The sequence below is a fragment of the Pristiophorus japonicus genome, chromosome 23 (assembly GCF_044704955.1).
Source record: "Pristiophorus japonicus isolate sPriJap1 chromosome 23, sPriJap1.hap1, whole genome shotgun sequence".
Classification (NCBI taxonomy): Eukaryota; Metazoa; Chordata; class Chondrichthyes; family Pristiophoridae; genus Pristiophorus; species Pristiophorus japonicus.
In genome coordinates this window covers 45,394,918-45,420,342 of record NC_091999.1, presented here as the reverse complement: position 1 = coordinate 45,420,342, position 25,425 = coordinate 45,394,918, and the positions used below count along the sequence as shown (strand labels likewise).

Here is a 25,425-nt window from a genome sequence, read left to right as displayed (position 1 = left end):
GTGAGGTTATCCACTTTAGTGGCAAAAACACAAAGGCTGAATATTATCTGAATGGCAGCAGATTAGGAAAAGGGGAGGTGCAACGAGACCTGAGTGTCATGGTACATCAGTCATTGAAAGTTAGCATGCAGGTACAGCAGGCGGTGAAGAAGGCAAATGGTATGTTGGCCTTCATAGCTAGGGGATTTGAGCATCGGAGCAGGGAGGTCTTACTGCAGTTGTACAGTGCCTTGGTGATGCCTCACCTGGAATATTGTGTTCAGTTTTGGTCTCCTAATCTGAGGAAGGACATTCTTGCTTTTGAGGGAGTGCAGCGAAGGTTCACCAGACTGATTCCCGGGATGGTAGGACTGACATATGAGGAGAGATTTGATCGACTGGGCCTGTATTCACTGGAGTTTGGAAGGATGAGAGGGGATCTCATGGGAACATATAAAATTCTGATGGGACTGGACAGGTGAGATGCAGGAAGAATGTCCCGATGTTGGGGAAGTCAAGAACCAGGAGACATAGTCAAAGGATAAGGGGTAGGCCATTTAGGACTGAGATGAGGAGAAACTTCTTCACTCGGAGAGTTGTTAACCTGTGGAATTCCCTACCGCAAAGAGTTGTTGATGACAGTTCATTGGATATATTCAAGAGGGAGATAGATCGGGCCCTTACGGCTAAAGGGATCTAAGGGTATGGAGAGAAAGCAGGAAAGGGGTACTGAGGTGAATGATCAGCCATGATCTTATTGAATGGTGGTGCAGGCTCGAATGGCCGAATGGCCTACTCCTGCATCTATTTTCTATGTTAGTATGTAATAAGCAATCAATCAATAACAAATAAAAATGTCGGCGCTTCAGTTCTTTCTCACAGTGTAGATCTGCTCCTGGTGATGTACCCTCAACCTCCGACTGACTGCAACTCAACATGCATGCATGTGCAGTCAAAACTCAGAGAAAGCTCAGAATCTCTTTCATAAACTTAAACTGGGGTCTCAAGAGATCTCTTGCAACCCAGAAAGCAAATTGAAAAATGGACCACAAGCAATCAATAAATAAATAAACACACAAAAAATAGAAGTCCTACCTTCAGCGGGCCGCCGATGAGGGAGCCCATTCGGCCAGGGATAGGGGAAGCGCGCTTCGGGCCCCTCCCACTCAACCTGCAGAGCACACGCAGAGATTCTGGGGGTGAGGAGCTACTGCACATGCGCGCACACTCGAGCGTGCATGTGCTGAGGTCCTGGCACTGTTTTCAGCACCGGGACCTGGCTACGCCTCTATCGAGGCCAGGCTGGGGAGCGGCCAAACTCGGCCTGAAGATTTTTGGCGCCCTAATCGGTGTATAAAAGCAGCGCACCTCTGGTGAGTTCGTCAGAAATCTCTACTGGTCAAATTTGGGCCCCAAGAGTGGGACTGTTTCAAATTTAACAATTTAGCACTTTGTTCTCACCAATGTGCGCGGTCCCTTTAAATCTGCTGCACGGCGTCTCTTCCAGCGGTGGGAGCTGGTGAGTGGTCCCTTTAAATCTGCTGCACGGTGTCTCTTCCAGCAGTGAGAGCTGGTGAGCGGTCCCTTTAAATCTGCTGCATGGTGTCTCTTCCAGCGGTGGGAGCTGGTGACCCTGTCCCTTTAAATCTGCTGCACGGTGTCTCTTCCAGCGGTGGAATGAACATGGTTCAGTTCTGGATGTAACTAACAGCAGTAATAACAGCAGAATCCAGACCCTGCAGTCACTTGTGAACTCGCTGGTGTCTCAGCAGGCTGAATGATCGAGTGAATCCCTTCCCACACATGGAGCAAGTGAACGGCCTCTCCCTGGTCTGATCTCGCTGGTGTCTCAGAAGTTGGTAATTGTTGTGCGTGTTTTCACCCTGTCCACTCAATGTACAGTTACATAAGACCTATGAATGTATCTTTACACTGTAGACAATATGCCTGTACCACCAGAGGATGCAACAGGTGGAGACCTAGAGGTCACCTGCACACCGCAGGTATAAAAGGGGGCCCAACTTACTGTTACCTCATTCAGGAGCTGCAATAAAAGGACGAAGGTCACAACAGTGCAAGTGCAATACCTTACCTCGTGGAGTCATTACTCGAGTGCTGGAAAACGCGACAGTAATTACTGTTGAATGTGTTTCCACACACGGAGCACGTGAACGGCCACTCCTCAGTGTGAACTCGCTGGTGTGCCAGCAGTTCCTTTTTGCTTTTAAAGCTCTTCTCACAGGCAGAATATTTAAACGGTCTCACATTGGTGTGAACAAGTTGGTGTGTCAGTCGGTGGGTTGAGGAAATGAATCCTGACCCACACACGGAGCAGGTGAAGGTCTCTCCCCAGTGTGAACTCGCTGGTGTGTTAGCAGCTCACATGACCGAGTGAATCTCTTCCCACACACGGAGCAGCTGAACAGCCCCCCTCCCCCAGTGTGATTGTGTTGATGAGTTTCCAGCTCAGACGGGTAATTGAATCCTTTCCCACAGTCCCCGCATTTTCACGGTTTCTCCCCAGTGTGACTGCGATTGTGTTTCGCCAGGCCACAGGATCGGCTGAATCCTCGTCCACACACCCAACACGTGTACGGTTTCTCCCCGCTGTCAACTCTGCTTTTTGCTTCCATGTTATGTTTAAAGATATTCAGGTCCCGATGAATAGACTGACCGATCTTGATGTGATGTTGGAGTAAAATTTCCCGTCTACAAATCCTCCCAGTTCTAATAATCTGTAAAATGAATATAAAACAGGTAAAAAGGAGTGAGAGAGAGAACCCAGAAAAACACAAAGGCTTGTTGAAAAATTGAGCTGAATGAATTGGGGAATTTGTGGGGCAGGCTCTAGAAAAACAGTCACCATGAAAGCTGCCGGATTGTCACTAAAATCCCAACTGGCGCACTAATGTCCTTCAGCGATATGGGGATCGGGCAGAAGATGTCAAGTTGAGATCGAAGATCAGCCATGGTCGTATTGACCGATGGAGAAGGCTGGAAGGATCATATGGCTGACTCCTGCTCCAAATCCTTATGTTCTGATGGAAGGGAACCTGCCACCCACCCTGTCCCACAGCTTTTACCACCCAGAAGGAAAAGGGCAGCAGGTGAATGGGAACACCATCATCTGCAATTTCCCCTCCAAGTCACACACCATCCGGACTTGGTCATATATCGCCGTTCCTTCATCATCACTGGGTCAAAATACTGGAACTGGCTCCCTAACAGCACTGTGGGAGTACCTTCACCACACGGACTGCAGCGGTTCAAGTAGTTGACTGCCCACCACCTTCTCCAGTGTAATTAGAAATGGCCAATAAATGCCGGCCTTGGCAGCGACGGCCACAGCCCGGAACAAATTTAAAAATGTGTAAATGTTCAATGGATTAAAGGTCTCTCCAGAAATACTTGTTCCTCAAACACTTTTCCATTATGTGGACAGGGTGTGTTTAACAATCTAATCTTCCCCAGAGCCCACCTCCCCGGGGGCCCCGCACGGGCCCAGAGTCCACCTCCCCGGGGGCCCCGAGCCCACCTCCCCGGGGGCCCGGAACCCACCTCCCCGGGGAACCGCACGGGCCCAGAGCACACCTCCCCGGGGGCCCCGCTCGGGGAAAGGCCGGAGCCGCAGGTTGTTGTTCGGGGCCTGAGGCCCACAGCGGGTGTGTGTGAAGCGGATAATGCTGAGTGTTGTCTCTCGGGCGGGCGGCCCCCCGGGGTTTATTAATCCGCTCCCTCCCTCCGCCCAATTCTCAGCCGCTGCCTGAGACACAGCCGCCCCACCGCGCATGCTCGGCTCACACTGCCCGGGTGATTGACGGCGGCTTCGGGCCAATAGGAAGAGCGGGGGCGTTTTTGGAGGAACGAGCGGGCAGTTGGTCCTTCAACCAATCGGAGTGTGCGAGGGGCGGGGCTGTGCCCGGATCTCCCGCACTGAGCATGTGCGGGCGGCGGCGACGACAGTTGGTGGAGCCCGGATGATGTCGGTTTTCGGCGCGGGGCAGGAATTGGAGCCGCGCGTGGGGCTGGTGAGCATCATAAACACCTGGTGTAGGGCCCAGGGCCAATCACAGCCCAGAGGCTGACCCCGGGCTTAACCTGCGGTGACAGGCCCGGGGTCAGCGAGGTCAACGGCCGCCAGCTGGGATTTGGGAAGGAGGGAAATTGGGAGGCATTCTGAAGCAAATGGTGCAATTTGCAGGTGAACACAAAGCTGTGAGGGGCAGGGTCCGCTGATCAATCTGTTCCAGCATTAATAGCAGTGTAGAGTACAACAAGCAAGTTCTGGTCAACCTTTATCACTCACTAGTTAGACCTCAGATATTGATATAAAAACTTTCAAAACCAGGAATGCTTCAAAGGGAACATTTTCTGGTGTTTTGGGGCAGGTGCAGGGAGTTGGTCTTTCAGTGAGTCGGACAGGCTCGATGGGACGAATGGCCTCATTCTGTCCCGTATGATTCCCTGAAATGGTGAGAGTCAGGGAGTGAGTGGTCAGGGAGAGCCTATCACCAAAACAGGGAGATATTACAGATATATAGGGATGGTCAGAGTGTATAAAGAGGTGACGAGAGCACAGACACCCAGAGTCAGTACCTTAAGGGGAGGGGAACCAGCGAGTGTAGAACTGAACCCAGCCAGAGTCAGTACCTTTAAGGGGGGGAACAGGGAGGGGATAACATTTCACGGGGTTGGGGGTAATATATTAGCATGGATGGAGAATTGGCTAACTGACAGAAAACAGAGAGTAGGGATAAATGGCTCATTCTAGCCAGTCGACACTCACTGTCGAGGTTCATACATGAAGTTTGGGCACATGGGTCACATATTGGAGAGAAACTGGTGAATGTCGAACTGAACCCAGCCAGAGTCAGTACCTTCAGGGAAGGGGAATCAGTGAGTGTAGGCCTGAACCCAGCCAGAGTCAATACCTTCAGGGGAGGGGAACCAGTGAGTGTAGAACTGAACCAAGCCAGAGTCAGTACCTTCAGGGGAGGGGAACCAGTGAGTGTAGAACTGAACAAAGCCAGAGTCAGTGCTTTCAGGGGAGGGGAACCAGTGAGTGTAGAGCTGAACCCAGCCAGAGTCAGTACCTTCAGGGGAGGGGAACCAGTGAGTATAGAACTGAACCCAGCCAGAGTCAGTACCTTCAGGGGAGGGGAACCAGTGAGTGTAGAACTGGACAAAGCCAGAGTCAGTGCTTTCAGGGAGGAGGCACAGAGTTTTCGGGAGGATGTTCCAGAGCTTGGGGTCTCGACAACAGAAGACGAGGCCACCAATGGTTGAGCGATTATAATCAGGGATGCTCAGGAGGGCAGAATGAGAGGAGCACAGACATCTCGGGGGTTGTTGAGCTGAAGGAGATTACAGAGAAAGGGTGTGGCGAGGCCATGGAGGTATTTGTGAACAAGGATGAGCTCAACCGGGAGCCAATGTAGGTCAGCGAGCACAGGAGGTGATGGGTGAACGAGACTTTGTGCGAGTTAGGACACGGGCAGCCGAGTTTTGGATGAAGTGAAGATTACGTGGGGTAGAATGTGAGAAGCCAGTCAGGAATGTGTTGGAATAGTCAAGTCTAGAGGTAACCGAGGAATGGACGAGGTTTTCAGCAGAGGGTGAGCTGAGGCAGGGATGGAGACGGCCGATATTCCACAGGTGGAAATAGGTGGTCTTGGTTTTCTGGGGATTATGTGGTCATAGCATTCTGGATAAGATCATCTGCCATTTTCAAAGAATGAAAGCGCAGGAGACCATTCGGCCCATCTTGCCTGCGCTGGCTCTTTGGTCGAGCTAGCCAGTTAGTTCCACTCCCCTGCTCTTTCCCCATAGCTCTTCAAATATTGTCCCTTTAGTATTTATCCAAATCACTTTTGAAAGCCACTATTGAATCTGCTTCCACCGCCCTATCAGGCAGTGCATTCCAGATTGCAACAACTCGCTGCTTATACAATGGTTCCTCATGTCGCCGCTGCTTCTTTTGCCAATCACCTGAACTCTGTGTCCTCTGGTTACCGACCCTTCTGCCACTGGAAAGTGTTTCTCCTCATTTAGTCCATCAAAACCGTTCATGATTTTGAACACTCTATCAAATTTCCTCTTAACCTTTTGTGCTCCAAGGAGAATTACTTCAGTTTCTCCAATATCTCCACATAACTGAAGTCCCTCCTCGTTCGTACCATTCGAGTAAATCTCTTCTGTCCCCCTCTAAGGTGTAGATACCCTTCTGAAAGTGTGGTGCCCAGAATTGAGCACAATGCGTCAGCTGAGGCCTAACCAGTGTTTATAAAGGTTGAGCATAACTAAACATCAAATGCTGCTATTTGTGTGATGGGGTTTAGACGGGCGAGGTTTATCCAGTCAGTTGCATGTGAGCTGAAACATGTGGACTTGGAGCGGGGAGCCAGGGACACGCTGTGTAACCGGGCACAGACACTCTGCACAGCCCACACATCACTTGTTTCCGAAGGATGTATTAAATGCAACAATTCCTTTGATTTGACATTAAATAGTTTTGTTTATAAATTTAAGTATGCTTCTCTAATTTTATTTCTTAACTCAGATTCACGGCCCCATTTTATTTCTTACTCCGAGCCCCTCAACTTAATCTGTCAGTGTAATGTTGGCGAGTGGTGATTGATTGCCTTGGGAACCAACAGGAAGAGAGGTCAGAGGCCGGAGGGCCCAGGGAGCAGCGTGTTCTGCAACCAATCGCAGTTCTTGAGGGGAGGATCCTGAGTCGGCCTATCAGGTGAGTCTGTGTGAACCCCTGTTAAACTATTTATCTTTTAAAGTTAAATCGAGATTTCTTTTGTCAGCAAAACAGTTTAACATTTGTCAATATTTTGTTTCCCTGGAGTTCCTATTATGAGTTTCAGACACTTCAGTGCCAAGTGAACCAGGTGTTTAAAGGTCATTCATTTCCCTCGTGTCGCTGTTAGTTAAAGATACAGAGATTGATTTCCCTTCATTATGCATCTTTTGCAAGTAAACAAAAATCCTTTCTGTTCGCAGTGAGTCACATTCTGCACTGGGAGAGACGGCTGGTGGCTTCAAGCTTTAAAATTCTCATCCCTTTGTTCAAATCCCTCCAAGGCCTCACCCCTCCCTATCTCTGTAAGCTCCTCCAGCCCGCCAATCCTCTTAATATGGAGAAACAATTTTCAGTGTCAGAAAGTTCAGTAACCAGAGGCACAGATTTAAAGTGATTGGCAAATGAACCAGATGCTACATGAGGGGACTAATGAAGCAGCGAGATGTTCTGGCCTGGAACGCACTGCCTGTTAGGATGGTGGAAGCAGATTCACTTGTAACTTTCAAAAGAGATAAACATGAGTTGAAAACATTTTCAGCGTTATGGGGCAAGAGTAGGACAGGATTCCTCTGAGTGCATCTCGCTCGCTAACAGGTTCTCAGTTCTGGATACTGATGAGAGCGCTGGGTTCTCTGGGGAGTGCAGCCAGAGCCATGTCCACGACACCGTGGGTGGCTCAGCTGCACAGGGCGGGGAGGAAGAAGAGTGGAAGAGCAATAGTGGGAGTGGATTTGATAGATAGGGGAACAAACAAGCGCTTCTGCAGGCACAGACATGATTCCAGAATTGTATGTTGCCTCCCTGGTGCCAGGGTCAAGGATGTCACTGAGCGGCTGCAGGACATTGTTGAGGGGGGGAGGATGAACATCCAGAGGTTGTGGTCCATATCGGGACCAATGACATAGGTAGAAAGAGGGATGAGATCCTGCAGGCAGGTTTTAGGGAGCGAGGAAAGAGTTAAAAAACAGGACCTCAAAGGTAGTAATGTCCGAATTACTCCCGGTGCCCCGTGCTGGTGAGTACAGAAATAAGAGGATAGAGCAGATGAATGCATGGCTGGAGTTTGGTGCAGGAGGGAGGGCTTTAGATTCCTGAGGCATTGGGAGTGTTTCTGGGGGAGGTGGGACCAGTACAAGCCGGACAGGTTGCACCTCAACACGACCGGACAATATCCTCACTGCGGGCTTTGCTAGTGTTTGGAAGGCAGAGGAAACAAAGGCTAGAAAATAGGCAATAAGGGAGTTTGGCAGTGCTAAATGCCAGTGCCAGTGTGTTTCAATGAGATCACCTCTCATTCGTCTAAACTCCAGAGAGCAGAGACCCATTCTACACAAACTCTCATCATAAGACAGCCCTCTCATCCCAGGAATCAATCTAGAAATACTTCAATACCAATGCAAGGAGTCTAGGGATTAAGGCAGATAAGCTGAGGGCACAGACAGACATGTGGGGGTATGATATTGTAACTATTAGTGAAACACGGCTAAAAGAACTGCAGGAATGGCAGCTCAATATTCCTGGTTACAGGGTTTTAAGACGAGATAGAGACGGGGATAAAAAAAAGGCGGGCGCGTCGCAGTGTTGATTAAAGAAACAATTCCAGCAGTGGAGAGGGATGATATGTTCGAAGGATTATCAAATGAGGCCACATGGGAGAAGTGAAGAACAAAAAAGGGGCAATCACACTGCTGGGGATGTACTATAGACCGTCAAACAGTCAGAGGGAGATAGAAGAGCAAATATGTCGGCACATTTCTGATACGTGCAAAAATAATAGGGCAGTAATAGTCGGGGATTTCAACTACCCAAATGTTAACTGGGATAGAATTAGTTTGAAAGATATAGAAGGAGCAGAATTCTTAAAATGCATCCAGGAGAACTTTTTAAGCCATTACGTAGCAAGCCCAACAAGAGAGGGGGTGGTTCTGAACTTCGGTTTAATGAATGAAGCTTGGGCAGGTGGAAGGGGTATCAGTGGGAGAGCATTTTGGTGCTGGTGGTCATAATTCAGTTAGATTTAGGATAGTGATGGAAAAGGACAAAGATGGACCAGGAATAAACGTTCTCAATTGGGGTTAAGCTAATGTTACTTCGCAGAGATGTGATTTAACCAAAGTGGACTGGAAACAGCGACATGGAGGTAAATTAGTGTCAGAGCAGTGGGAGGCATTCAAGGAGGAGATAGCGAGGGTTCAGATCAAGTGTGTTCCGTTAAGATAAAGGGTGGGACTAATAAATCTAGAGCCCCTTAGATGTCAATATTAGAATATCAGAGATAGGAGCAGGAGTAGGTCATACTGCCACCTCGAGTCTGCTCCGCCATTCAATAAGATCATCGCCCACAACTCCACTTTCCCACCTGATCTCCATATCCCTTGATTCCCCGAGAGTCCAAAAATCTATCTATCTCAGCATTGAATAGACTGAGCATCCACAGCCCTCTGGGGCAGAGAATTCCAAAGATTCACAACCCTCTGAGTGAAGAAATTTCTCATCTCTGTCTTAAATGGCCTCCCCCTTATCTTGAGCCCCCGAGTTCAATCACTCCAGCCCGGGGTAATCGAGCTCTCAGCATCTACCCTGTCAATACCCTTCAGAATCTGGTATGTTTCAATGCGAGCCCCTCTCATTCGTCTAAACTCCAGAGAGTATAGGTCCATTCTACACAATCTCTCATCGTAAGACAGCTCTCTCATCGCAGGAATCAATTTTGTGAACCTCCATTGCACCATCTCCAAGCAAAGTATATCTTTCCTGAGATAAGGAGACCGAAACTGCCCAGTACTCCACGTGTGGTCTCACCAAGGCCCTGTACAATTGCAGCAATAGATCCTTACTCTTGTACTCCACCCCCTTACTGCTTGCTGTTCCTGCATGCTCGCTTTCTGTGTTTCTTGCACAAGGACACCCAAATCTCTCTCAACACCAACATTTAAAGTTTCTCACCATTTAAAAGATATTCTGTTTTTCTATTCTTCCGACCAAATTGAATAACCTCACATTTCCCGACATTATACTCAATCTGCCACCTTACTGCCCATTCACATCGTCTATCTATATATCTTTGCACTTTTGTGTTCTGCTCACAGCTTACTGTCTCACCTAGCTTTGTATCGTCAGCAAATATTACACTCGGTCCCTTTATCTCGGTCATTAATATAGATTGTAAATAGCTGAGGCCCCAGCACTGATCCTTGCTGCACCCCACCAGTTACAGCCGGACGGAAGCACTGCACCTCACAAACTCCAATTAGTTGGAGGACCAACTGCACATTCGGTCCTCCAGCCCCGCCCCGCTCTTCCTATTGGTGGGGAGCTGCCGTCAATCACCCGAGCTGAGCATGTGCAGGCGGCGGTGCCAGACGCTGAAGCAGGAGGTGAGCGAGCTCCAGGGAGCGGGTTAAAGAAATGCTGGGGACAACAACACCGAGTGCAGCCCCGGGCCCGGATATAAACCGGGAAACATTCTCCCCACACCGGGGGGGATATAAACCGGGGAACATTCTGACCACACCTGGGGGGGGATATAAACCGGGGAACATTCTCCCCACACCTGGGGGGGGGATATAAATCGGGAAAAATTCTCCCCACACCGGGGGGGGGATATAAACCGGGGAACATTCTCCCCACACCGGGGGGGGGGGTATAAACCGGGGAAAAGTCTCCGCACACCGGGGGGGAGGGGGGATATAAACCGGGGAACATTCTCCCCCTGCCTGCCGGGTCCTGGGTCCGCTCCAGCCCGAAGGAACGGTCAGTGCATGCGCTGTGGCTGCGTCAAACTCTCAGGTAGCGTATATAAATCAACGAGAAATAGTAATGGACCAGGGAGCGTCTGTAAATGAAGCAGCAATGGTGACTGAGCAGGGAACATCTGTAAAGAATTCTAGAATCACAGAGTATTGCAGCACAGAAGGGGGGGCCATTCGGCCCATCGAGTGCGCCGATACTTTCGGGGAGCAATCCGGTTATCCCGCTTCCCCCGCTCTTTCCCCAAATCCCTGCAATATCATTCTGCTTCAAGTGTTTGTCCAATTCACTTTTGAAGGCTACTATTGACTCTGTCTCTACCGCTCCGTCAGGCAGTGCATTCCAAACCCTAACCACTCCTTGTGTGAAAATGGTTTTCCTCATGTGACCTCTGTTTCTGCCAATCGCCTCAAATCTGTCCCCTCTGGTTATCAGTGTTAGAAACAGTTTCTCTATTGATTCTATTGAATCTTCATGATTTTTAACACCTCTATAAAATTTCGTCTTAACCTTTTCTGCTCCAAGGAGAACAATCCCAGCTTCTCCAGTCTCCACATAAATGAAGTTCCTCATCCCTGGCACCATTCCAGTAACTCTCTTCTGTCCCCTCTCCAAAGCCTTTGTGTCCTTCCTGAAGTGTGCCCAGAATTGTACCCAATCCTCCAGCTGGGGTCGAGCTAGTGTTTTATATAGCTTTAGCATAACTTCCCGGCTTTAGTACTATGTGCCTCGATTTATAAAGCCCAGGATCCTTTATGCTTTATTAACAGCTTTGTTAACCTGTTCTGTGACCTTCAAAGATGTATTAAACTCTTCAAATATTTCAAAAAATGTAGCAGAAATGGAGAGTGTTCAGGGAGCGTCTGTAAAGGAAGGAGAAATGGAGAGTGGTCAGTGAGCGTCTGTAAAAGAAAGAGAAATGATGACTGGGCACGAAGCTCAATTTAAAAATTCTCATCCTATTTTCAAATCTCTCCGTGCCCTCGCCCCTCCCTATCTCTGTAACCTCCTCCAGCCCTACAACCCTCCAGGATCTCTGGCGTCCTGCACATTCCTGGTTTTAATCACAACACCATTGGTGGCCATGCCTTCAGCTGCCTAGGCCCTAAGCTCCAGAATTCCCTCCCTAAACCTCTCCCTCCTCCTTTAAGACCCGAAGAACATAAGAAATAGGAGCAGGAGTAGGCCATTTGGCCCCTCGAGCGTGCTCCACCATTCCATAAGATCATGGCTCATCTGATCATGGACTCAGCTCCACTTCCCTGCCCGCTCCCCGTAACTCTTTTCTCCCTTATTGTTCAAAAATCTGTCTATCTCCACCTTAAATATATTCAATGACCCAGCCTCTGCAGCTCTCTGGCGCAGAGACTTCCACAGATTTACAACCCTCTGAGAGAAGAAATTTCTCCCCATCTCAGTTCTAAATGGGTGGCCCCTTATTCTCAGACTATGTCCTCTAGTTTTTGTTTCCCCTATGAGTGGATGCAAATATCCTCTCTGCATCCATCTTATCGAACCCCCTCATTATCTTATATGTTTCAATAAGATCACCTCTTTTTCTTCTGAACTCCAATGAGTATAGACACAACCTATTCAACCTACCTATTCAACCTATTTTCATAAGACAACCCCTCATATCCGGAATCAACCTAGTGAACCTTCTCTGACAGCCTCCAATGCAAGTATACCTCTCCTTAAATAAGCAGACTAAAACTGCCTGCAGTACTCCAGCTGTCGCCTCACCAATACCCTGTACAGATGGAGCAGGACTTCTCTGCTTTTATAATCTACCCCCCTTGCAATAAAGGCCAGCATTCCATTTGCCTTCCTGAATACATGCTGTACCTACATACTATCTTTTTGTGTTCCATGCACAAGGACCCCCAGGTCTCTCTGTACTGCAGCACTTTGCAATTTTTCTCCATTTAAATTATAATTTGCTTTTCTATTATTTCTGCCAAAGTGGATAATCTCTCAGTTTCCCACATTTTATTCCATCTGTCAAATTTTTGCCCACTCATTGAGCCTTTGCAGATTTTTTGTGTCCTCCTCACAATTTACTTTCCCGCCCATCTTTGTATCATCAGCAAATTTGGCTACATTACACTCTGTCCCTTCATCCAAGTTATTAATATAAATTGTAAATTGTTGATGACCCAGCACCGATCCCTGCGGCACCCCACTAGTCACTGTTTGTCAACTGGAAAATGACCCATTTATCCCGACTCTGTGTTTTCTGTTAGTTAGCCAATCCTCTATCCATGCGAATATATTGCCCCTAACCCACTGAGCTTTTATCTTGTGCAGTAAGCTCTTATGTGGCACCTTACCGAATGCCTTCTGGAAATCCAAATACGCCACATCCACTGGTTTCCCCCTCATCCATCCTGCTCGTTACATCCTCAAAGAACTCTAGCAAATTTGTCAAACATGATTTCCCTTTCATAAAACCATGCTGACTCTGTTTGATTGAATCATGCTTTTCCAAATGTCCCATTGCTGCTTCCTTAATAATAGACTCCAGCATTTTCCCAACGACAGATGTTAGGCTTACTGGTCTGTAGTTTACTGCTTTTTCTCTGCCTCCTTTTTTAAATAGGGGCGTTACAGTTGTGGTTTTCCAATCTGCTGAGACTGCCCCAGAATCCAGGGAATTTTGGTAGATTAAAACCAATGCATCCACTCTGCAGCCATTTCGCTTAAGACCCTGCGATGTAAGGCATCACGTCCAGGGGACTTGTCCACCTTTAGTCCCATTATTTTACCTTATACCACTTCATTACTGATAATGATTGTATTAAGTTCCTCCCTACCTATAGCCCCTTGGTTATCCACTATTGGGATGTTTTTAGTGTCTACCGTGAAGACCAATACAAAATATTTGTTCAATGTCTCTGCCATTTCCCTGTTCTCCATTATTAATTCCCCAGTCTCATCATCCAGGGGACCAACATTTACCTTAGCCACTCTTTTCCTTTTTAACCATCTTTAAAATGTGCCTCTTTGATCCTCGGAGTCAAATTCTATCTGATAATGCTCCTGTGAAGCACCAGGGGCCAATTTACAGAGTTATTTCAAGGCTGAGATAGATACATTTTTGGTGTTTCGGGGAATCAAGGGATATGCAGATCGGGCGGGAAAGTGAAGTTGAGGTTGATGATCAGCCATGATGTTATTGAATGGTGGAGCAGGCTCGAGGGGCCGTGTGGCCTACTCCTGCTCATAACTCTTATGTTCTTAAAGGCGCTATATAAATGAAAGTTGTTGTCTATAAAGGAAGGAGAAATGGTGATGGGTCAGGGAGAGCATTTGATCAGAACTGGGAGATATGGAGATGGACAGCTTATAGGGAGCGATAGAGTGAGGGAAAGGAGAGAGAGAGAGAGACCATATACACTAGAAATGAACTGTAAAGTTGGGTGGGGAAGAGGAGGTGGGGAAGTGACATCAGACAAAAGGAGGCACAATGGGAGAAGGGTGACTAATAAAAGACACATAGAAAATAAAAACACTTGCATGTATTTCGCACCTTTCACCACCACCAAATGCCCCAAAGCACTTTACAGTCAATTACGTTCTTTTTGAAGTGTCGTCACTATCGTAATGTAGGAAACGCAGCAACCAATTTACAATGTGATAATGACCAGATAATCTGCTTTACTGATGTTGAGGGAAAATATTGGCCAGCACATCTGGGGTAACTCCCCTGTTCTGCCTGAAATAGTGCAATGGGACCTTTTACGTCCACCTGAGGGAGCAGACGGGGCCTCGGTTTAACATCTTATCCAAAAGACAGCATCTCCGACAGTACAGCAGTCCCGCAGCACTGTACTGGAGCATCAGCCGAGATTTTTGTGTTCATGTCTCTGGAGTGCGACATCAACCCACAATCCTGTGACCCAGAGGCAAGTGTATAACCACTGAGTCACAGCTGACACAAATACTGACATATTACAGCAGGATAGCTCAGTTAGAGATGTTAGATGATGCATTTATCAATGCTTAGATATTTTGTCTATTCCTCAAAAGCATCTCACGAACACCCTGTACAGTTGTAGCAAGACTTCTCTACTTTTATACTCCATTCCCCTTATAAAACATTCCATTTGCCTTCCTGATGAGAGGCCGTTCACCTGCTCTGAGTGTGGGAAGGGATTCACTGTGTCATCCAGCCTGGTGAAACACCAGCGAGTTCACACTGGGAAGAGGCCGTTCACCTGCTCGGAGTGTGGGAAGCGATTCACTCGGTCATCCCACCTGCTGAGACACCAGCAAGTTCACAAGTGACTGCAGGGTTTGGATTCTGCTATCATTGCAGCTGTTATTCACATCCCGACTGAATCGTGTCCATTCCGACAGTTGAAGTTTGTTTCTGATGATAATAACCCTATAACTGGGCTGGAATATAATATTTTGATATTTCAAGAACAGAGTGTGTCGGTATTTAATGTTCCAAGATAAGAGACTAATTGATGTCCTGTTACTGACTGCACCATTTTGGGGCCTTTTCTCCTTTCAAACTCTGGATTATTTCAGTTCTCATACCTTCGGTTACTCTCGTGAGCAAATGCCAGTTCCCCTTACCTTCCAGAGTGCCTCTCCTAGCCTTGGTATTGTGGGAAGGTGTCGGTAACATGCCTGGGATCACTGAACACAAAACCCAGTCTGTAAATCAGTTTCAGATACTGGACTTAGCGTGTGTCCCACAGCATCTCTCTCCTTCGATGTGTGAGTGGAGCATCACGCCTGCAAACCTGGGTTCAATATAATTTGAATCCATTCAGGAAATGTATTTAAGAAAACATAGATCACATGAAATAATTGCCAACGGTTTCGAGTCAAGAAGATGAACAAGTAAATACATCCCAGCCCAATATTCCAGCTCTACATTCACAGGAGAAAGTCTGTTATCAAATTCCTCGAATAGACAGAATAGAGAATACTACTAACTCTAAGAATATCTAGCATCTGTTGTAAATATCTTTCAAATCCCGACTGATACAATCTGGCGTTTTTCTTTCAGTTGAAGTGAATGGAAGACGAGAGGGGTGTTGGCATAGGGAACTCGGTTAATTCAGCTTCAGCTTCATGTTTAGTTCACTCCATATCGGGGAAAATGTGGTTGTTATCATTCGAGAGAGATTTCACTGAGCAGCAGTTGGTGTTAGCAACCAACTGGCCGAGGATATTTTCATCATAGAATGTTTAGATTAGAAATATTATGTTAGAATAAGAAGAGTTCAAAGACTAGTGGTTTGTGCTTGTCACAGAAAGATCAGTGCTTCCAACATTGTTGATGTATGTTGAAGAAAATGCAGACTTGTGTCTCTGGACTATGCCTCAGCCAAAGACGACCATATTAGGCAATGCTAGTTCCAGTTGGATAAGAGGTTGATGGCATAGCAAAAGATCCAGCAGTTAAAACAAAATTATCTCCAGTTATCTGCAGACATCGAATGTCGCAGCATGCTGACAAAGTTGGACTTAAGAATTTAAAGTTTTGAGTTAAATTATTGGGATTGATTGTTATTGAATTGAATTGTTATATAATGGAAAAGTGGTGAAGTTATGCTAAACTTGTATCGAACCTTGGTTAGACTTTGTGTGTGCAATTCTGGTCACTATATTCTAAAAAGGATATGGAGGCACTGGAGAGGGTGCAGAGAAGATTTACAAGGATGATACCAGAAAGGCGATCTTATACCTATTGGGAAAGGATGGACAGGCTGGGTCTCTTTTCTCTTGAAAAAAAAGGCTGAGGGGTGACCTAATATCTTTAAAATGATGAAAGGTTTTGAAAGAGTAGACACAGTGTTTCCACTTGTGGGGACCAGCATAATTAGAGGCCATCAACATAAGATAGTCACCAAGAAATCAAATAGGAAATTCAGAAGAAACCTCTACCCGGAGAGTGGTGAGAATGTGGAACTCGCTGCCACAGGGAGGGGTTGAAGCGAATAGTATCGATGCATTTAAGGGGAGGCTAGACAAGTATATGAGGGAGAATGGAATCGAGGGTTATGTGGATATAGTTAGATGAGGAAAGAAGGGAGGAGGCTCGAGTGGAGCATAAACGCCGGCATGAACTGGTTGGGCCGAATGGCCTGTTTCTGTGCCGTATATCCGATGTAATCCTATTGTCCAAGTCACACTGCTCGAAGGGGAAGATAAATGACCTGCATCCAAACGCAATTGTTACTTTTGCCTTCTTTGTAAAATGACAAAATCTGGGCATAATTTGTTTGTGAAATTAAAACTGATTTATATATTGCTAAGCGTCGCTGGTCAAATACATGGGAAGGAAAATTTAGCTGAAAATTGAGATAATTAAGTTTTATTTTTGAAAAGGTCCTGTCTCTGTGGTTCTGTCCAAACTATGTATTCAGAAATAAGTTTTTGGGGGCGACTGTTATGCTCAAGGTAACTAACATCCTTCTTGTTGTCGACTGAATTGCTCTCTGGCATATTTTGGAGAATAAAAGGTCCAAGAAGAGGTTTGGTTAAATAAAATTTAACAAAGAAACTGGGTCAAAACTTGAACCAAGTGGGAATGTTTGATCGATGTTTACAGACAGTATGACAATATTGTATTAGACAGTAAAGTTCCTCCGGGCTCATGAATGAAATGGTGAACACTGTATAAAATGTAATGAGAGGAAATGAGTGAGGATATAAGAGGAAAACAGGAAAGTTACACCTCCAAATAGAAATTTTTCTTAACACATTTTTCCTGGGCGAATTGTCATAAATCACCTGGGTACAATCTGGTGTTAATGTAAATTCTTGTTCAAGTCAGGGAAGTGTAGGAAATTCCTAAGATTTCTCTGAGATGTTTGTGTCATTGCCTATACTTAACAATAAGAAAACTGAATTTTTTCGCCTGGCCACGACCCGAGACATCGGGACTGTGCAGAGGGAGATGAGCAAAGATCTTCAGACACCCCACGATCTTTTGATAAGATCACCTCAAATGGCTTGGATCAGATGTCACATGTGGCATGATATTGGGAAACCGCTGCGTGTGTGTGTGAACGAGTTTCAGGCATGTTCAGTTATCGACAACAGCACAACATGAAATGGCTAATGTGGCACAGGAGAGTAGGAGAACTTTTTAAACCATCAAGGTCGTGACACATTCTCCATTGAGAAACCGACTTTGAAATAATCAGGATAGAGTTAAACACACTGCTACCTGTCAGAGGCATTAGAATTAACAGTAGCGAGAATGCTGATCAAATTAGGATTTCATTACAGCTAGAATGGTCGTCAGTTTCAAGGCCTCCACTAAGTACTGAACAAAGAAATCTGGTAGAGAGGCTAAAAGGTAAAAAAGTCAGCCTGTCTCTGTCTGGACAAGGTGGCCATGGCTGTGTACAGATCAGCGACAAGCTGAAGGTGGGAGATAAGGAGGCCAGACCTCACAGGCTCCATAACAACACATGGATCCAAGTGAGAGGCGATCTCCAGGAGGAAGTAGAGGATCTCAAAAGGGTTAGTTTTGGAATCCGTGATAAACCGAGGCAGAGACCCTCAAAAGTATAATTTTGGTGGCAATAGAGAAAGAACCCTAAAGCGTGCTCCTTGGGAAGATTGGGAGACCAGGAAGACTCCCCTGAACCACGTGGGTTGGGACACATCCTGACCCCAAACACTAAATTAATAGTGTTCACTTAAAGAGTTAGTATCACTCCAGCACAATATGTAATTCAAGAACATTATAAAATACTTCAATACAAACTAACACGGTAATGACGGCAGGTTATTTTAAAGTAAGACATGTCGTATGTTGATCAGTAATGTTAACTATTGGTTTGCCAAGTACAAACGCTGATAGTGATCATCATATGTGGGACTTAAATAAAATGACATCCCACCTCACAAAAAGAACTTGACCTGTCCGATCCAGTACAATAACCCACATTTTAATGGACGAGAAGTAACTGAATCAGGAAATGTATTATATAACAATGTGTGTTTTTAAATTGTTAATTGAAATCAAAAGATTTAAACATGATCTTGAATTAATCAACTGGATTATGTGAAGGGAGATATTCACAGTTAATAGACAAAATTGGAATAGAATTAGTAAAGGATGTGTTAGTAAAGAATAGAAAACAGGAACCAAGGGATGAGGAAGATGGGGAATACAAGGAGAATCAGTTTAAATCGCAAGGAAAGTGAGAGCTGACAGGATAGCTCAGAATAGGAGGCACAGCAAGGTTAGCAGGAGTAAACAGAATAGATATAGAAAGTGAATGGGAACACGATGTACCTTATTGGAGGTATCATGTGTAGTCTCTGTGACATTTATCATGAATGTGGTACAGAAGGGACTAGACAAGAGAGAGAGTAATCAAATCCCTTTGTTTATTCATGAAGGACAACTGAAAAAATGGTTTAGGGGAATAAAGTCATAGGCTTTGATGTGATGCATCCAATAGGAATGGGGATTTTTTCCCCTCGGGAAGGAGAAAGAAGTGAAGATATTAGACCAGTGGGATTGGTCTTGCCTTTGCTAAGGAAAAATGGAAATGAAACGAAACCTTGGGCGGTGTATAGGGTAGAATCGTTTTCAAGGGTGGAAGACTGAGTTAAGTCCGGTCCATAAACAGTATGAGAAATATCCAAGATATCTGATTAAGAAGGGAGGAACTTGTATAGTACCAGATATGCAGTGTTGTACTCTGAAAGGAGCAACATGGCTGTAGCATTGACGGGAATGAGGTAATCTGTATAAAGGATTACAAGGGGTGAGCTGCAGGACAAGTTATAACGAACCACAGAAGGCAGAAAACCAAGGGTGGGATAGGTGTATTGCCTGAAAAAGAAGGAATACAACTAAAGGGAGAGTGTACCCCAGCGATCGTTAGAGGAAATATACGGCGTATGACCTGAAGCGTGACATGGTAATAACACAGTGAAGCTGGTATTGATCGTGCGTAGTGCAAGCAAGAAGGAATTCAAGCTAAAAAGTGGGGTGGGACCCCAGGATCCTAGGAAAACTGGGCAGTGGGATAAAATGCTAGCTGAAATAAATTGAAAATTAATAAAAGAAAAGAAAAATGTTGGAAAAGCAAATTGAATTTACAAAGGAGTTTGTTTTTACCAAAAGATACAAATGCGAACTTTAAAGCTGCAGCAGCTTGAAAGAGAAACAAAAATGTTGAGGAAAATGGACTGGAGGAAGATCATCAAATTACAAAACCTAATTTGAAGAAACGAGATTGGCTGTGAAAAAGATATTGGTTTAAATATAAAAACTTACGAGATAAACCCGACAAAGCTTTGTGCTAAGAAAGAGAAACAACGATGTTTAACTATGGACTGGAGTAAGGTCATCAAAAATGATTAAGTTCGGATTCAAAAGGGGGAAAAGTAGTAAGCTAGGCGAACTCAGCACAGAAAGAAAAAACTGGGAGTTACAGAATTCTTAAAAAAGATGGACTGGCACCGAAGTTTAGATTTTGTGCCGAGAGAAATAAAACATAAGATTTGCTCAATGAACGGGGGATCGTAAAAAAAACAAACTGCTGGAATGTATATAGATTGCGTGGAAATTGGATTTCTGTAAACAGAATAGCTATTAAAAATGTGTGGTCTCGCTTTAAATCAATCAAAAACTCGTTGGCAAGTATTTGAATTGGATGTGTAGAGAAATTGGAGTTTAATCTAAAATGCTGCCTTTCCCGCTGAGAAGGTTTTATTATGACAACTTTACTAATAATTTCTGCTATTTTAACGGATTCCTAATTTCTTATCAAGTTTTGAAAGCACAAAGACTTGGGGAAATATTTTCAGCTGAATACCCGAAGTCACGTAATGACGTAAGACCTTCTTACAAACCTGTAGTGGAGTAAACCCATTCCATTGACAGCTGGTTTATTTATACTGGACATTATTAGTTTGGATTTCTTAATAAAAGAAAGAAGACTCAACCGACAGACAGAGGACATGGTGGTATAGTCAGAATAAAAATAAAATGAAGAAAGCCTATGCAATAATACTTGCCTGCTACAGAGGACAGATACATACTCAAATAAAACAAATTCAAGAGTTAGAAGCCAAGATAAATAAGCTGGAAGAGATAAAGACAGGACCAGACGGATAGTGCAGTGCACTATCCCTACGGTGTACCCCACGGTGGGTAAGTGTAGTCCACAACCCCAACCTAACAGTCAATCAGACAGGGATAATGACTGCAGAGTAGAGTGGCCCTGGCACATGATAATGGCTATTTATCAGTGACACCGATACGCACCACCACCATTCGCTCCAGCCGATGTTGAGCAGCCCACATTACCAAACAGGAGGTGCCCCTCAGCCCACAGGAGACAAATTCTATTGAATAAGTAACCAACCGCTAAAGCAAAATAGTAGAAATACAGAATTCTGACAAAAGTTTGGAGAGGAATATTTTGACTCAAAAGGCAGGGAAAAGGGTTGGGGAGTATGGGGAACGAAAGTGGATTGAATATAAAAACCACTCTGGGGCTGATGACCGCAACAGAAATGATGCAGCATTCTTGAAAATGTTTAAGGATAGACTATGAAAGGCACATCAAAAGATAATTAAGTGAGTATTTAACATTGGAGATGATTATGATGAAACTTTGGAATGGGCAGAACATGCAGAGGAGTTAAAGTTAGAACAAAGAGATAAAAGAGCAAAAATAGCAGCTGCAGCAGTAGCAGCCAAGACGAAGGAGGAAGAGATGCACTCCCGCGCAGCTCACCTGATATGTTTAAACTGCAATCAGGAAGGCAACTTCAGTCGGGATTGCCCGCAGAAAAGCAGAGATTACGGAAATTCTAAATTGTGGTAAACTTGGACATTTGGCCAAAGATTGGAGTAGTGGGGGAGGCGCAGGAAGGCGAGGCCACCAACAGGCAAAGAAGGGAACACCATTAACCAGGGAAGATCTGATGGACATGCACAGACAGGTACCAGCACCACTGGTACCACTGCCACCACTGCCCCAACCCGAGAACACCCAATAACCAACTTAGATTTGCCCCTGAGCCATAGGTCCGTCAACTTTAAAATAGAGGGTGGGGGTTATCAGAAAGCGACCCTAAGTGAGATGGTGTTGTTAGAAATACAGGGGTAATGCTACCTGCTCAGTTTTGGTGCTGTCAGAATACAGAAGACAACATATTGGGCATCGATACATAGAACGGAGATAGGGGTACTGATAGATCCTCAGCATAACCGGATAATTTTGGGGGATAAGCACGAAAACTGAATTAAGTTCGAACACCCGGGACACCAGGAGCAACGAGTGGTAGGAACAACCATAATCCAACCCGAGTGGGAAACAAAGGCTGTATGGGGTAGCGTGTGCCAATTATACCAGACTCTGTGGGCACAATGCAAACAAGATTGTGGATTCGCAGAGATATCATCCATCAAAATTCCTGGATCTGAACACAAAGCTCACCGACAGTTCCAATTAACACCCGAAGCTGAGGTAGTGCAGGAATTAGAGGAGCAAAGTGTATTGAAACATGTGATAGCCTGCATTAATTCACCTGTGTGGCTGATAAAGATACCCAACACGTCTTACCGACTGACTATCGATTATACCGCCCTGAATAAGGTGACTTCCGGAGAACAGCCAATAGTGGCAAGTCCGGACACAGTTTTTAATGGCTTGGATCCAGAACATAAGATATTCACCGTGCTGGTATAGCGAATGGAACTTGGACCATTCCCTTAGACAAAGAGTCCCAAGGAAAATTTGCCTTCACGGTAAAGAGATACCAATACAAATGGGCCAGAGTACCACAGGGATTCAATAACAGCCGGAGCATATGTCATCGAATATTGTCAGGGATTTTGGAACCAGTAGACGTCGGAGAAGGAAGGAACAAAGTAACATATCTGGGATACATAATATCATAAGGGAAGAGACAAATGCCCGAGGACAGTAAGGAAGCAATTCAATCAATCCCCAGGCCGGGAACCGTGAAAGGGTTCAGGCGTGTACTAGGGCTATTCAACTACTGCAGAAATGTTATTCCCTAATATGCCAAGGTGGCCTAACCTATATTGACCAGGTCAAAGGGTGGAAACCCTCCTAAGAGCCAGTAAACTTGGGCCTAGATCAAAAAACTGCATGTGTGCAGTTAAAACAAACTCTCACAAGTGCTCCAGCCCTGGGACTACCAGACCAGAATAGGTCCTTTCACGTCTATACCTACCATATTAACCATCATTATAACGCGGTGGTGATTCAATTACATGGAGACAGGCATAGACCGTGGCATATTACTCAGATAAACAGCAACCTGTAGCTGCAGGACTGTCCAGGTGCGTTGCTGCCCTCGACTGTGCGGCTTGGGCCATCAGAGTTAGCGAACCAATAATAATGTCAGGATGCATTATTCTACATACCCAGCATACCTTAGTAGAATTACTTAAAACTGGAAGGCTAAAAACGGTTTTCGATGCACAAAGGGCAAGGTGGTAAATAACGCTCTCCCCCCTCCTCCCCCCCCCCCCCCACCACCCCACCCAACGGGACGGTAACAATAATAAAAGACGCCTGCAGGGTGGATCATTACAGAGGGAGAGGAGCATCAGTGTAACCCAACAGAGGAAGATGAGGGAAGTAGTCAGGCAAGTGAAACCCTGCTTGAGGAGGCAGACATGGATCTATATGTCGATGGGTTTTGGCACTATATCAATGGGACACCACAGACGGGATGGGCCGTGGTAGATAGCAGCGGTCAGGCCAAAGGGGAAGGACGGTTAGAAGAGAATCTATCAGCTCAAGTGATTGAATTAGTGGTTCTCACTGAGGCTCTGAGGCTGGCTAGGGGAAAATGAGTAAACGTCTATACAGACAGTCGATACGCTTTCGGAGTAGTGCATGATTATATGATAGCCTGGAGCAGACGGGGGTACACGACCTCAGAAGGAGGGCCGATTAAACATGACGAGATTGGGAAACATCTAGTGGAAGCCTCCCTCCTACCCCAGGAGTGTGTGATAATAAAGATCAAAGCACACGTAAAAAATAATGATCAGTATGAACAAGGGACAGATGAAGCAAGCAACCGAGTGGCAGAGACAGGTACACTGGCCCGGGAAGCCCAAGGCGGAGCATGTACAATTGGACCAGAGGAAGTAAACATGCTTGAGGTCCAGGGAGAGACCACTCCGCAGGAACAGAAGGGGTGGAAGCAGAGAGGGCCAAACAAGGGACCAACGGTATATGGAGAAAATATGGGAATGTGGTGGTCCCAGAATGCATCCAGGGGAGCCTATTAAATTTATACCACGGGTATGTCCATACAGGTAGAACCAACACGATAAGCTCGATGTCCAGATGCTGGTGGTGGAAGGGAATATCCAGAGATATAGAGAACCTCTGCAGGAGGTACGTGATATGCGCAAAATACAACCCAGGGGAGAAAGTAAAGGTCAGAATGTGACATCAGCCCCGACCGAAGGGAATCTGGGAAAATTTGCAGGTAGATTTTACTGGACCATTATCCAGCAACAAGGGGAAAACATACTGCTTAGTTATAATAGACACGTTTATGAAGTGGGTAGAAACATTCGCCACGAGGAATTATTCAGTAGAAACCATGGCCAGGATCCTAGCAAAGGAATAATGGCACTACAGCTGAACTCACATCAAGGTTCACACTTCACACGGAAGATAATGAAACATGTCTGCGCCGAGGAATTAGGCAAAAATATCCCACATAAAAGAGACTGGAAATGGATTGGTAGACAGGATACCCTGAGTATAAATAAAGCTCAAGGCAACCGCTAGTCGGACGACAGGAATGATACCCTTTGAACTAAAAAAAATGGAAATCTGTAATGGAACTCTGTAAGCAGTTCCATGATTTAGAGTCAAAGGTTAGAGATCAGCAAATCATGGATTTAGAGAACGACACTAAGAAACAGAAGTTCCAAACACCCCAAATAGGCAGTCAAGAGATTACCCCAGAGAGGTTCGGGTTCGCATCCAAATGGATTGGTCTCTATCAGGTAATCATGGTAAGTTATGGTACTTATAAGGAGTGTCGGAAAGTGGAAACACTGGACCCAGTTAAAAAAGCATGGTCACTAACTAACCAGTGACAACTGGAAAATATTGCTTTTTGCAGGACTCGAGTGCTCGTGGAAATAACGTGGAGTAACGCAGCCTCATATCAGGGACAACAGACTGAGGGATGGCAAGGCCTACATTACAGGGACGTGGGCGACATTAGTTTAATAAAACATCAAAAACACTGATGGTGACGGACGGATCAACAGTAGAGTTAAATAACGGGCATAAAACAACGTTACAAGGAAACGAAACAACATTGGGGATGGGTCAATAATACAGGACCACAATTAGTGGGATTAAGACCGCGGTGTGTTTTATAATCAGGAGGGACAAACACAGTGCACCCAAACCTGTCACAAACCTGTCCAACTGTGAGCACTGGGGCAAAAGAAAATTGATAAGGCAGACCAAGGATAAGATACACTTCAGGATATGTCAGCGAATAATTACTGTATTCATAAATTTCAACAATATAACTGTCCCCAACATCTGTGGGTTAAACAGTAAAAGCCTGTATACAAACCTGACCCTGCGAGCACTTAAAGGCCTTGAATCAAAAGCCATGAAGTATATTGTGAAAAGAGGGTCAGGTAAAAAACGGGACTGGGGAAAAATAGGTATACTAGAAAAGGTACATGGTACACAGGATACGCGGCAGGATACACTGCAGGATACGCGGCGGGATTGGCGGCGGGAGCTGCGACACTATAGACCTACACACGATAGATGAGTGAGTTAATGCCCGAACACAAACCTTACAGGGATTGCTGGAAAGGGATGAGGATAATGAAAAGTTATAGGCGCAACTGGGTAATG

General features: G+C 45.6%; 1 pseudogene; it reads right to left on the bottom strand.

The window, feature by feature from the left end:
• Window positions 1-25,425, bottom strand: part of LOC139235513 (zinc finger protein 420-like) — a 90,958-nt pseudogene that overhangs the window by 5,830 nt on the left and 59,703 nt on the right.